Raw genomic sequence first — 13,575 nt, 5'->3', positions numbered from 1 at the left:
TCAACATATCCAATTATTTTCTTTTAGTCCTAGCTTTCCTACTTCCATATACTATTAGAGAGAGAGAGAGAGAAGGCAAGTAGGAAACTAGGCATTTAGAAAAGAACTTGGGCAGCATCTCCAGGGGAAGGAAGATGAGGGTCTGGGCTGAGACGTAGCAGGAGAGCATTTGCTGAATCCACAAGGCGTTGAATCAGGGTGATTAGTCCCAGGTTCAGTGGCTCCTTCCTCCTCCCGGGCCTCCCTTCTCCTTTACATCCTGCTCTCCTTCTTTGGGTGTCCACTGCCGAAGTCTCTCCTCACTCACCCCAGTGATGATGTAATTTCTTGCCCTGGCTTAGACTTTATTCTCTTCATTGTCCTTGTGTTTTTATCTCTTCGGCTCTCCAACCATTCAGGCAAGGGCTCCAAAGCATGGTTTGTTCTGCTTTCTGGTTTTATGTCTTTTCGTTACACCACTGGGCAGACTTAAAAACCCAATTCTTTAACATCTCTAAAACAATCTGCAATACCAGCTAACCGATTCTCACCTTGGCCCTGGGAGGCTGGGCGAGTGTGATTGTTTCCGAGAGCACTGGACTGGGAAGGTTTAAGGCACGTGCTTGAGTTTGCAAGATAAAGCAGAGAACAAATGCATCATTCACAGTGGGACCGTTCCTGACAGATCGCTACCCTTGAAAGCAACCGGTGGAAAAGAGGAGGGTGGAGGTGGGTCCGGGGAAGTCAGAGGACAGTTTCATGGTCTTGGGCAAAGTACATCAGGGACATGGGTGTAATTATATGTTCATGTATCTTTCACCTGTTGGGTGATCCTCGAGGACATGGGTGGAGATGTACTCATGTTACCATCATCATAGTATGTATTTAGTAATAATATATGTGTCTGAAATGTAGATGGTGCTAGAAATACAGATTTCTTAACCTTCCTAAACTCCACCTGACTAGAGCATAATGGGTAGCACTAGGTACATTTAATTTTCATGTTTATTTGTGAGCTCTGGAGTCGGCCTGATTCCACGTCTTGGCTTCATCATTTATATGCCTTGCAATCTTGGACAGATCACTGAGCCTTACTAAGCTTTATTTTCCATCATTTGTAGAACAAAAGAAAACAACAAAAATATATTAATAGTACCTATTCATGGGGTTGCTCTATAAGGGGAACTGAAATTATTAGACCAGAAACTGGTATGAGGTAAGTACTCAGTTCTTCCCTGTCTTGAGTACATGCACACAAGAAAGCATTATTCTTTTTATTTCCCCTCCCTGTGTCTAGTACAGAGAGTCATCAAATACTGAACGTGAAGCTTTTGGAAGCTTACTGCCTCCATCAGACAGTTAAAAATAACTGATTTGTGACCACCTAGAGGGGTGGGTTAGGGAGGGTGGGAGGGAGATGCAAGAGGGAGGGGATATGGGGATATATGTATATGTATAGCTGATTCACTTTGTTATACAGCAGAAACTAACACACCATTGTAGAGCAATTATACTCCAATAAAGATGTTTAAAAAAATAAAATAAATAAAAATAACTGAGTGCTACTAAGGTAAACCATACAACAAACTTCAGGGGACAAATTTAAATTGTTTCGACTAATAAAATTCTTATAAATAAATACAAAATATTTTTGGCTGGTCGGACAAATGCTTTTTGTTGCCACAAAAGTTCTTAGGATAGGATTTGCCTTATGCAAACCTTAGAACAATGTGTGTAGCAGCAGTTTGTTGATACCTAGTAGGGGACTCTCGCCGTAGATGTTCATTAAATGTTTACCAACCATTAGGGATATTCATTTGGCAGTAGTTTTCACTAATAGCCACTTGAGAATACTAGAAGAGAAAAAACATATGCTCAGTGTTTCACATGGAGGCGGTCAGAATGTTTACATCCTATTCAGACTTGCTGAAATCTTGAGTCAAACTTTTACACTCATAGATACACGAGTTGTCCTACTGATCTGAAGATTACTTTGAATACATCAAAAGCCAATTGTACCTATTCTTTTATTCTAAAATGTATTCTTTATTTTGAAATCCACAGAATTTAAAATGTTTTATTAGGTGTCGCACATACTATCTGATTTGTGACCAGGTGTCGCATATACTATCTTATTTTTAATTTAATTTGTTTTCTTTTTTTGTGGCACCGTTTCTCCTAGAGATCCAGATGGCATTCTCCTCACAGGGTTTAAAGAGCCTAAGCATTTGGTTCAGGTGTATTTGGAGACACATGTAACACTCCTTGGAGAATGGAGGGAACTTACACTGTTGCATAACCAGAATTGCAGCTTCACTGGCAAAAGAAAAAAAAAAATCAAGTGGAAAGTAGAAAACAGAGTGTATTTCTAGTACCTATATTCTAGGCTGTCACTTTGATAATTCTGATTCAGACTTCTGATACATTGCAGGGAATATACAAGAGGGCAGAAAAAACAGAGTTTTAAAGAAAACGTCAATAGTGTATTTCTCAGAAGCAGATTATGCAGGAAGTATGCAAATTACTTCTTGGATTCCTTGCTGAAGCAGGAACTGAGAATAGCAAAGGCCATGTGAAGGAGGAACAATCTCTCGATTATCTCATCCTTAAAGAAGAAGGAGGAGAAAAAGGAATCTGAACATTTAGCAAAGAGAACCTGAAATCTTTGCTAGAAGGGTCATTTATGTGGGTGTGTTCCTCTGAAACTATTGAAACAAAGCTCTTACATCTTAAATTTGAGTGCCGTGATAAGATTTTACGTTGGATGGAGGGAAGTTTAATCTCTTAGATTGTTTTATCCCATTCTTGGTTTTGACATATGAGGGGTCTCATAAACTTTTAAGGGTTGCTTACTTATACTTTGGGGGTACACTGCCACCAGGACGAGCCTTGTTTTGACTACATTTCCTTGATCTTGGTATTACTGCTTAAATAGGCAGGCTTCCCATAGGTAATATCAAATGTTAAAAAGAAAATACATTGTTTTTATTATTCCATGTATTTATAGTTTAAAGACTCAGATTCAATATTCTCTGTGTTTCTGTTATTAACTTGTACATATCTCTGTTGTGCAAACACATTTTAATTATATTTTCTGCCTAATGAATTTCCAATTCCCTGTCTTTTATTCTAGGTAACCCTTGGATTTAGAAGAGGGACTGAGTCATGGAAGAATCTCAAATGGTGAGTAACTTGGTGGGAAAATAAAAATGGAATGACTTATTTAAATATCTAAAACCGTACTATTCCACAATCATCATTGCAACAATTTTACTTAACTAGACCCTCAAACACCTTAAGTCAATACTTTTTTCAGAGATGTACCCAGAGCCTCGGAATGTTCATTGATTGAGACTTTAATTTTGCTTTTTAGTGAAAGAGAGGCCATGCTCTTCCAAGCTTAGTTAGATTAACTGTCATGCTTTTCCTCGTGCATGCCTCAGACTGGCGCTGATTGAATACTGTTTCAGAGGTGGATGGTGGGTGTACACCGCAAACCATATTCTCTATCAGGTTCCTCTGATAAGAGGCTGAATAAGACTAGCCTCTGATATTGAGACCTTTCAGTTTAGCTTGGGAATGGCTTTCACCAAAAATCTCACAATGGAAGTATGATTATTGCCCAATGGAATGTAAGGATGGAACTAATTAATTAAATGGAGCTTGGATGGCAGCTGGATGGAATCCAAGAATACAAAAACGAAAACAAAACAACCAAAAACAACCAAGAACATAATTAAGCTGGTCCTAACAACTAGGAGAGAAGCAAGGGCTTTTTCAATAAGAGACAAGAGTATGATCAAAGGTTAGGAAGTGTTGATTTCAACCCAAATGACTTATCAAGAAGAGGTTTTTTGTTTTGTTTTGTTTTTTAAACAGAAGGAAAAATCCAGAGTTTGAGCACTTCCTATTTAGATTAAAATCAAGAAGTTTGGCTTTTGACCTTGGGCCCTTCCTCCCTCATTTACTGGACACTGCAGTAGTTCCTAGCCTCATATCATTACACAAATACACCTGAATGCCTGGGGAGTAAAATCATAGCCTTGAGCCTTCTTTAAAGATCAAGGAAAGTGCTTCATGTCTATTGGTTGGATTTCTGCCATATGCCCATTTTTAAATCAAATGCAGGAAGTGGAAATGGAGCTGTTATCATTGACTCTAAGATTTCCCACCGGGGCTGGGTACGTCTCCTATAAAGAACACGGTACCCGAACAAGAAGCGGGTTCTGTCAGCACAGAAGGAGTAGGTGTTAGGGTGACATGGGACTAGCTACTCGGGAGCATTCAAGAATGGATGACTGAAGGGAAGGAGCAAAAGCCACGATAGGGGCATTTAAGGAGCTCTGAGCAATTCAACGTGTATAAATGATAGGATCTGGTCCAAGGGCCACACGTAAAGCGTTTGCATTCTGGGTTAAATAATGTGGGTCCCTAAATTACTTTCTCTTCCACTGGTAAGAAAAATGTGGAAGTGGTGAGAATACGATTTTAATGACCTCCTTACAGTGTGGTTGATGCCTGAGATCTGCGATTGTATGTATTCTCACAAATATTAAGAGTTAAGTATTATATTCACTTTTCACAGATGAAGAAAATGATACTCAGATGCAAAACCTCATCAGCTAATAAGGAGCAGAACCGAGGTTTAAAGTGAGGTTGGTTTGGCTCCAAAGCCTGGGTGGGTTCTAGTTCTGTGTAAGCCTAGTTACCTGTGCACACTCCGTTAGAGTTTTATCAAACCTAGGAGTAATGTATTGTCTGAAATTGAGATATTGCATTTTTCATGGCTCTCCTTGCCTCCGTGTAGGTGTTGACATAGAGCTATGAAGCCCTCAAAAGGGGCTTTAACCAAAGGAAGGAGGGTGGACTCCTAGTGACAGAATGTTCTCCCTACCTCCCAGGAGTCTCCTTCTTGCCCATCATGGTGATGAAATTTACATTTGTCTCTGTCTTCTATTTTAAGATCATCAGAGTATAAGAGTCTAGAAGGAATTAGGAAGGTGATATTCCTCAGACGTGACTATTCGAGGCACTTGTAGTCCTGGCAATCGGGGCTCTCCTCTGGGCCCCCTCTATCCTTCAGCAGCTGTGCTGCACCCACAAGGCGAGAGGTCCACGGAGCCATGGGGTGCATGTCCACACCTACTGAGAACTCACTTCCTCCTTTTGAATCACTGTCCGGAGACCCAGGTCTCTGAAATCCCTAACAGCTACATGCCCACTCCTAGGCCTGTGTGCGTCACCTTCTAAAACTCTTTTCTTCAAAAGACAGACTACCCCATAGGTGTATGTACTTTTTAGCTTGAGGGGTAGAAAAAGGTGTTCGCTTTCAAATACTGGAGTGCTGAGAGTGGAGCTCGGGTTGGATAGACGTGATCGCTTGTCAGTGACTACGCTCACTGACATGAGATAGGATGGTACCCGGAGTCAAAGAAAAGGCAGTAGTCTGAGACCTCTCTTGGCACCTTTGTTCCATGCCCTCTGAATGCCAGGGGTGGGCCTAAGGCTATGGTCATAAAAGTGTAAGGCCAGCAGGTCCGGGGAAGGGCCCAGGGAGCCAGACGGAACCCCCGCCAAAGTGGCTGATGCAACCGACACCTGACATTGCCACACCTCTCGGCCCCGGTCTTCCCGCTCCCCGAGGGGCGGAACCAATGGCTCTGAGGCTGATGCAACCGACACCTGACATTGCCACGACACCCGAGAGATTACCAAAAAAGGGCTGCTTCACACAGCAAGCACCTCTCCTGCATCCGCCCCTATAAATTTTGTTCACGCCCGCACCCGGGCGCGACTTCTCTGGCACCTTTCTCTCGAACCAGTGCACCTCGCCCGGGAGCGTTCCCAAATTAAGCTTGTTTAAGCTCTCCTCCGTTTTTGGTGCCGTTCGTTACAAAAAGTTATGTTGATTAAGGCCTAGTACCTTAGTCGTGATAAATAGCTAGCACTTACCTATCACTCCCTGTGGGCCAGGCTCTGATCTAAGCCCATGCAATATACCGACCCACTTAATCCTTATATCAACTCAGTCATCAAGTTTGTGAGGTGAATAAAACCCCTTGAGTTGTGCAAATTACAGCATGACTTGACAGTCCTGGAATTTTATGAATTAGGGCACTATTAAACACCCTCTTTTACAAATGAAGACACTGGGGCAGTGAGATAAAGCAACTCACCCACAGACACACGGTAAGATTTGTTCCCAGGCCGTCTGCCTACGGGTCTGTGCTTCAACCATCTCACCATCCTCCCATGCTAGGAGGAGGTGCATGTTTTTCTACCCATTGCCTTCTGTGTCATATTTTCAGGACCCTTGACATTAAGTATCAAGACCTAGAATTGGCGCGACAAAGGAACTTCATAGCAGAGGAACTCTTGTACAAGGCCTCTCACCCTTTGCTTAAAAACCCTCAGGGGTTCCGTAGTGCTCTCCGATGATAGAATCCCAGCCATTTAAACTGGCTCACAAGACCTTTTAATCTCTGGTAACCTGTTTCACATTTGAAAATTCAGCCACTGCTTGTCAGTCTGTTTTTTTCACTTCCTCACATAGAGCCTCATCTCCATTCCCTTTGGACGTTTGCACACAGGGTTCTTTCTGCACAGATCTTCCCACACTTCCCAACTCCCTCCCCTCGCCGCAGTTAAATCCCAGTCATTTTTCAATTTTCAGCTTCATGTCACTTCCTCCAAGGAAAGTACGTCCATCAACAGCCCCCTAAATATTTGTTGACAAGTTCCATATTGTAGCACACATCAAACTTTGTTGGCATTGCCTGTTTATTGTCTGTGTCTCCCATGGAATTATAAACATCTTCAGAGGAGAGATTGTGCCTGATTGACCACTGAGCCCTCCAGAGCCTAGCACAGAGACAGCAAGCAATTCAGAGTTGAACAGAAAAACCCTGAAAACTCTCATTATTGAGTTTATAAGTTAATAAAATCTCAACAGCTTCCAAATCATTAAGTATAATTTTAGTAATAATTAGCATTATGTTTTCTTCCTCTTTCTATTTCTCTTGCCAGTTTGTAATGGTAAGGATTATGGTGAAGCTTAAAAGAAGAAAAATTAGTAGGAAAAGGAACCGGGTGCTTCTCTACGTTTAGAGGATATGAAGTGTAGAATTTTAAAATTCAGGATTCGATATAACAAATTCCAACTTGTTCAGAGTTTTTCTGAAACCAGATGCTTATCACCATATTTTTTCTGCCTTTTCCTTCCCTTTTCTATTTCATTTTAATGGACACATACAGCTCACATTCCATTTTAAGTATGGGTACAAGAAATTCAACATATTTTTCAAAAACAAATATATAAAGGATAATTAAATTTATTATATCTCACTGACTTTTAGCATAAAACTCCATATCCCTCACAAAAACAAAAAATAAACAAAATAAAACCATACATACACACACAGTCTCAATTAGATTGAATGGACCAGAACAAAGCCTAGGTTAGATCTTTTAAGAAAAGGTCCCTAAACAACCACAATTTCATTTCCAATTTGTAATGAGTATGGAGTGATATTACATGCAATCCTAAAGAAGGTAGATGGAAAGAGTGCCAAAAATTGTAAAGTGTTTCCAAATATTTACATTTGCTTAGAGTTTCCCAAAGAAATCACTGATTTGAGGATTAGAAAATGAATGAGCACTTTTAATAACAATGCAATATTGATACAAAGACAAACACTTTGGGAGACAGCTGCCTCCATTCTGAAAAGCATGTGAAAGGTACACATTTGGCTTCCAAGAATAAAAGAAAATGCTTAGTGAAAAAAAACAGCCCAGGAAAGAAAAGCAGTAAGATGTGGAGACTGGTGGGTAGAATAGAAAGAGGACAATTGATGAACATTTCTATAGTAGTAATACCACAGAATACCGGGCCCTGGGAGCCGCCATCAGCCCAAACCCAAGGTTGGCTATCCCACTCTCATTTTCCTATAAAATTTGTACAAACATTTTAAAGCTCTAAAAATTGCTCTCAGGCATAGTAAGTAGGCTGTACTGCTATCTCTATTTCCTAAGTGCAGTGTGTTATGAGAAAGTTATTATGCAGAATAAGAAAAGAAAGAAAAAAACTTACAGAAACATGCTGGGAATTGGAATGAGCCGTGCCACAGGGGTGGAATCCCAGGCCCTTTTCAGGATGAATATTCAGGATAGCCATCTGACCATCTGTAAGATGGGGTGGTTTGGCTGCATGAATCTGTATGGTCCTGTTCAGATTCGCTTATTCATTCAACAGAGTGTTGAATGAGTCTTTCCTGCTGGAACATACACTGTTCTAGGTACCGATATACAGTCTAGATGCTAGTGGCAAGGAAAAGATACCAATCTTCAATCAATCCATCAATCGATCAATGAGTTAATACGGAAATTAGCAGTTATAATAAAAATGCAATATGGTCATGTGATAGAGAGTCACTGGTTGTGTAGGGAGAGGGTGGATTGATAAGAGAAATCTCAATTAAGAGGTAACATTTAAACAATACATGTGTGATGGCAAGGATATATCGATATTCAAATGTTTGGGAAGAATATTGTAAAAAGGTAGGGCATTATGTGAAACAAACTATGAGATCAGAAAAAGCATAGATTGTTCAACAAAAAGAAAAGACAGAAAGACAAATATTATATGATTCAAGCTTTATGAAGTATCTAAAATAGTCCAACTCATGGAAGCAGAAACTAGAATGGTGGTTGCCAGGGGCTGAGAGGAGGGAAGAAATGGGTATAAAGTTTCTGTTATGCAGGATGAATAAGTTCTAGAGATCTGTGAACACAGGACTACAGTTACCAGTATGGTATTATGCACTTCAAAATATGTTAATAGGATAGGTCTCATGTTGTGTTCTTACCAAAACACACACACTTACACACACACACACACACACACACACACACACACACACACGTGTAATCACAAGAACACAAGAAAAATTTTAAATGCACTATGTTTAGTATCTTGGTTGTGGTGATGATATAACAAGTGTACACATGTGTCCAAACTTATCAAGATGTACATATTAAATATATGCAATTATTAGTGTATTAATTATACCTCATTAAAGCTGAAAGAGAGAAAGAAAGAAAGAAAGAAAGAAAGAAAGAAAGAAAGAAAGAAAAAGAAAGAAAGAAAAAGAAAGAAAGAAAGAAAGAAAAAGAGAAATAAGGAAAAAAGAAAGAGAGAAACAAAGAAAGACAGGAAGAAAAGAAACTAATTGTGTATATTGAATGTGGGAGAAAATGGTAGAAAGGAAGTCCGGCCAGATGCAAAGGACCATGCTGTGTAGACTCTTTCAAGCCAGGGTAAGTAAAGTAGATTTCCACTTCCTGTTAGGAGAAGCCACTGAAGGGTTTTGCATTGGCAAGCATTAATTTGACTTAGGTTATTAAAATACCACTCTGGCCACTGCATGGGAAATCAATGTTAGAGAGGCAAGAACAAGAGCCGGCAGTCAAGGAGGGCACAATTTCAGTGGCCAGATGAGATATGAGGAAAGAGGATGCAGAGGAAGTGGTCGAAATAAATCCTAATCAGATATGGAAGATATTCTAAACACAGAGCAGATCAGAAATGTTCATGGATGGGAGGTGGATGCAGGTAATGTGAGAAATCAAGAGTAGCTACAGAATTGGGGGCCTGAGGTGTGAAAGACTTGGGAATAAGCCAGTTTGAGGTAAAGAAAGCAAAGAGTTCACTGTGGTCCATGTTTGGTTGAAGCCTCCATTTGACATCAAACTGGAAATGTGGACCAGGCTGCTGGATGTGTGAGTCTGGAGAAAGTTGGAGGTTGATATAGATGTGGAGTCATCAACACCTGTGAGGTATTTAAAGACATTGCCTTAGTGTTTGGGCTGCTATAACAAAAATACCAAAGACTGGGTGGCTTGAACAACAGAAATTTATTTCTCACTGTTCTGGAAACTGAAAGTCTGAGATTCCATGTCTGGTGAGGAACCACTCACTCCCTGGTTCTTAGACGGTCGTCTTCTCCCTGTGTCCTCAGATGGTGGAGGGGGCAAGGGAGCTCTCAGTGGTCTCTTTTATAAGGGCACTAATCCCATTCCTTAGGGCCCCACCCTCATGATCTAATCACCCCCCAAAGGCTCCCATCTTTAAATACCATCACATTGAAGATTAGATTTCAACATATGAATTTTGAGGGGACACAAGGTTCAGTCTATAGCAGACATGCACTGGGCAATACTCAAAAAGGGAGTAGAGAGGGTTTCAGGGGTCATGAACATAAGCCTGAAACACTGGCCTCTAGAAGTTGGGAAGGGAGAAAAACAGCATACAAAGGGAATGGAGAAAATTTGAACATTCTCTAATTCTGGGACCGTCAGGAGGTAATTTTTTTCTGACCTCAGTCTCACACACCAAGAACATTTATTCAAATGGCCCCCACTCCATCTGAACAGTGCTAAACACTGAAAATGCTAAAATAAAAGAAACTCCATTTTTTTTTCTCAATAATTGTTGGGAAAAGTTATGAAAAATCAGTATGCTAAGTACAACATAAGATGCAGGGATGAGGTACTGAGATCACAGAAGAGAGATTGGCTATTTGTAGAGAGGAAGTCAGGGAAGCCTTCTTGGATGAGGAGTACTGAGTAGGTGGTGTTCAGAAATAAACCCTAGGATGATGTCCTAGGTGCCCTCGATGTATAGTTCAGGATGTCCAAGTGGGGATTCACATGTTAATCATCTGAACCAGGGGTTCCCTAGGCCACCTGTGTGCTGTCTGTACCCTAGACAGGTACTGAGACAAACATTCTGCATGGTGTGCTAACCTGCTCGCTTGTGAAAGTATATGTGTGTGTGTTTGTCATGTGTTTTTCCTTTCTCTAAATTAAAAGGGTAAAATATAAACATCGATCGTCTAAGGTCATTCAGATTGATGTGTCTTAGCTAAAAGATTTCCTCCTGGGGATCAGCCTAAATAACTCATCTCTTTGCTTCCCAATCTCAGTGCACTTCATCTCCCTGGATGGCCCAGGGTGAGGGTGTGATGGTGTCAGCTCTGCACTTGGGTAATGGTACCCGAGAGCATCTGCCCAAATCCTGAGTTAATATCTCTACAGAGCCACTGTGCCCCCATTCCCAATGATAAACAGCGAAGGCATTTAATTCCATAAGAAGTAATTAGCTACCACGAACTACCGTACAAGGATATAGGAATAGTAATTAGTATTTTCAGATGGTAATTCTAAATACAGTTTGCAGAATGAATCTGAGACAAGAGGGAAGAGAGGAGAAGATTCGTTTGTTGTTTCAGAACAAAGAGCTGAGGTTGTGATATGGAACCGCTGGGTTGCCATGGGAATCAAGGAAATGAACACAAAAGGTGCAGAACTAATATCTGTTAAGTGCACCCTATGCGTGAAGCATTCAGCTCAGCACAAGAGCCCTTTAAGGTTGGGATTTCAGATGACTGAAATTGAGACTGAGAGAGAGTGAGCAAGTTACTCAAAGTCACACAGCAAGGAGTTGGTGGAGCCAAGCTCCCTACGCGATCTGTCTAAATGTTAAACCTGCGCTTGTTTTACTGTCCAAGACTGCCTCCCAGTGGCCTCTTTTACTTCCACATCAATCCACCCACACGCCTTATTGGTTATGGCTTCTGATTCTGTCTTCATTCACTCTGAGTCTCCCTCGGTATTGCCCTAATACAGATCCGCATCATCTCTCGCTTGGTACAGGGGGCTGGCAGTTCCATTTCCTAAAACCTAAGTGAGAGTAAAATACTCAGCTTCAAATGCCCAAGCCTGCAGGAGAAAACAATGAAGGTAAGCTTTCATATTTTGAACCCAAGCCCATGAGGCCTTGTTTGTACCTTCCATAGCATTCCGTGCGGCCCTCATACAAGAGAAACATGATTATTTAAGAGTCTATTTTGCATAATAACTGAGTTAGAAATCTGGTAGCACTTTTGCATATTTGAGCCAAGAATGCAACCGTCCCGATAAATGTTTCTTTTCTACAAACATTGGCGGTAACCGGGAGATCAGAAGGTGCCTGAAATTTTGCCAGACACACACCACTCGGCTTGTTCTTCGCTTTCTATGAGTTGTAGAGAAAAGTGAGTCTGAACTCTTTTTTCAATCAGATAAATCCCTTCATACTTACAGTTTCCTGGTGTCTGTGTATGTTATCTGTGCAGTTAGTTGGAAAGCACCTGTAACTGGGTTTATGGAAGTTTTGGTCTATTTGCTTCTTCAGAAAGCAGAGAGGTGGAGCTGAGGTGGGGTCGCCTGGGAGCCATGGAGCTCTGACTGGTGTCAATCCAAATAAATCTCTCTGACACTAAACAAATGAATTCAGTGAGTCACGTGGCTGACCGAGAGTTCCTGAAGTAATCAGGACATCCTGAAGTTTCCTGGAGCATCTTGCTAAGTTCAGTCTAAGCTTCCAGTTCACTCATCAGCACACTTTATTTTCTAAGTGTCGGTATGGATGACACCTTCATTAAAACCATTATGATTTTAATAATGATGATAATTCCAGAAAGTGACAGCTTAGTGGCATTAGGAAAAGATGGACTGTGGCTGATTTACATATCTTGGTGTTCTGTCAAAATGGAAGGCTGCCCAGTCCACTCTGCTTCAGCCCCTTCCCGGCGTCCAGTTCTTCAGCTTGACCAATGTCATATCAAGACGTAAGGTAGAGCCCAGACTCATCTTGCTCTGCATCTTCCCTCTCCCCTCCATCCACCAGTTATCATTTTCCATTATTTATCACTTGGAGAGATCTCCTCAACAATCCACTTTTCCAGTTTCCCTGGAACTGGAAACTTGGTAAGCAGACATCAAATCCCACCAAATGAGGCATAGTCCTGTCAGCTGCCCCATGTTTTTTAAGTCACCTTTAAACTCATGCTATTTACAAAACAGACAGTAAACAAGCAACAATGAAACAACTTTAAAGGCTCTCCCAAATAGTAAAAGCCTAAGTGTCTACAAGAGCAGGATAATTGCTTCAAAATGGGATATAACAAAGGGACAAATTTGGAAATGCAGAAACACCTCACAGTGTGTGTGCGTGTGTGTGTGTGTGTGTGTGTGTGTGTGTGTGTGTGTATCATAGTGTTTTCTATGATAAAAGATGGCATGTCAAATCTGAGAAATGGGATGGATTTATTGATAAATAATGCTAGGGAAACTGGTAAATTATTTAGAAAACATCAGGTACTTAATTCAAGTATCTACTAATGTAATTTCAAGTTTAAAATATTACCAATAAAAATTTTAAAAGAGCTATGAGGAAGATAAATAACCTTAACCACAGAATGGGAAATGCCTTTCTAAGAAAAATACCATGGGGGAAAATCATAAAGAAAAATGTACATAGGATTGATCTAATAAAACTATAAAATTGGTATATATAAAAGGACATAAAATATTTAAAACCAACAACAGATTAAGAGAAATATATTTTCAAGGAAAGATATAGAATTGATATTTTTAAAGGGCTTTAATAAATCAGAAAAACAGTATGCCAATAATAAAATGAGCAAAGAAGAAATCCACGCACACACAATTAAAATTTCATGGCACAAAATCTTATATTAAAAGTAGTAAAAATTC

At 40.5% G+C, this 13,575-nt stretch overlaps 1 long non-coding RNA gene across 1 annotated transcript in view; it reads left to right on the top strand.

The window, feature by feature from the left end:
* LOC307176210 overlaps nt 1–13,575 on the top strand; it is a 74,268-nt gene that overhangs the window by 7,718 nt on the left and 52,975 nt on the right. The window contains exon 2 of the long non-coding RNA XR_013824644.1: nt 3,113–3,162. This is a non-coding gene — a long non-coding RNA (uncharacterized lncRNA). The remainder of the gene's footprint in view (nt 1–3,112; nt 3,163–13,575) is intronic.

Source organism: Stenella coeruleoalba, assembly GCF_951394435.1.
Source record: "Stenella coeruleoalba genome assembly, chromosome: 17".
Lineage (NCBI taxonomy): Eukaryota > Metazoa > Chordata > Mammalia > Artiodactyla > Delphinidae > Stenella > Stenella coeruleoalba.
Note: the sequence above shows the minus strand (reverse complement) of the source record. Positions and strands in the feature narration are given on the sequence as shown.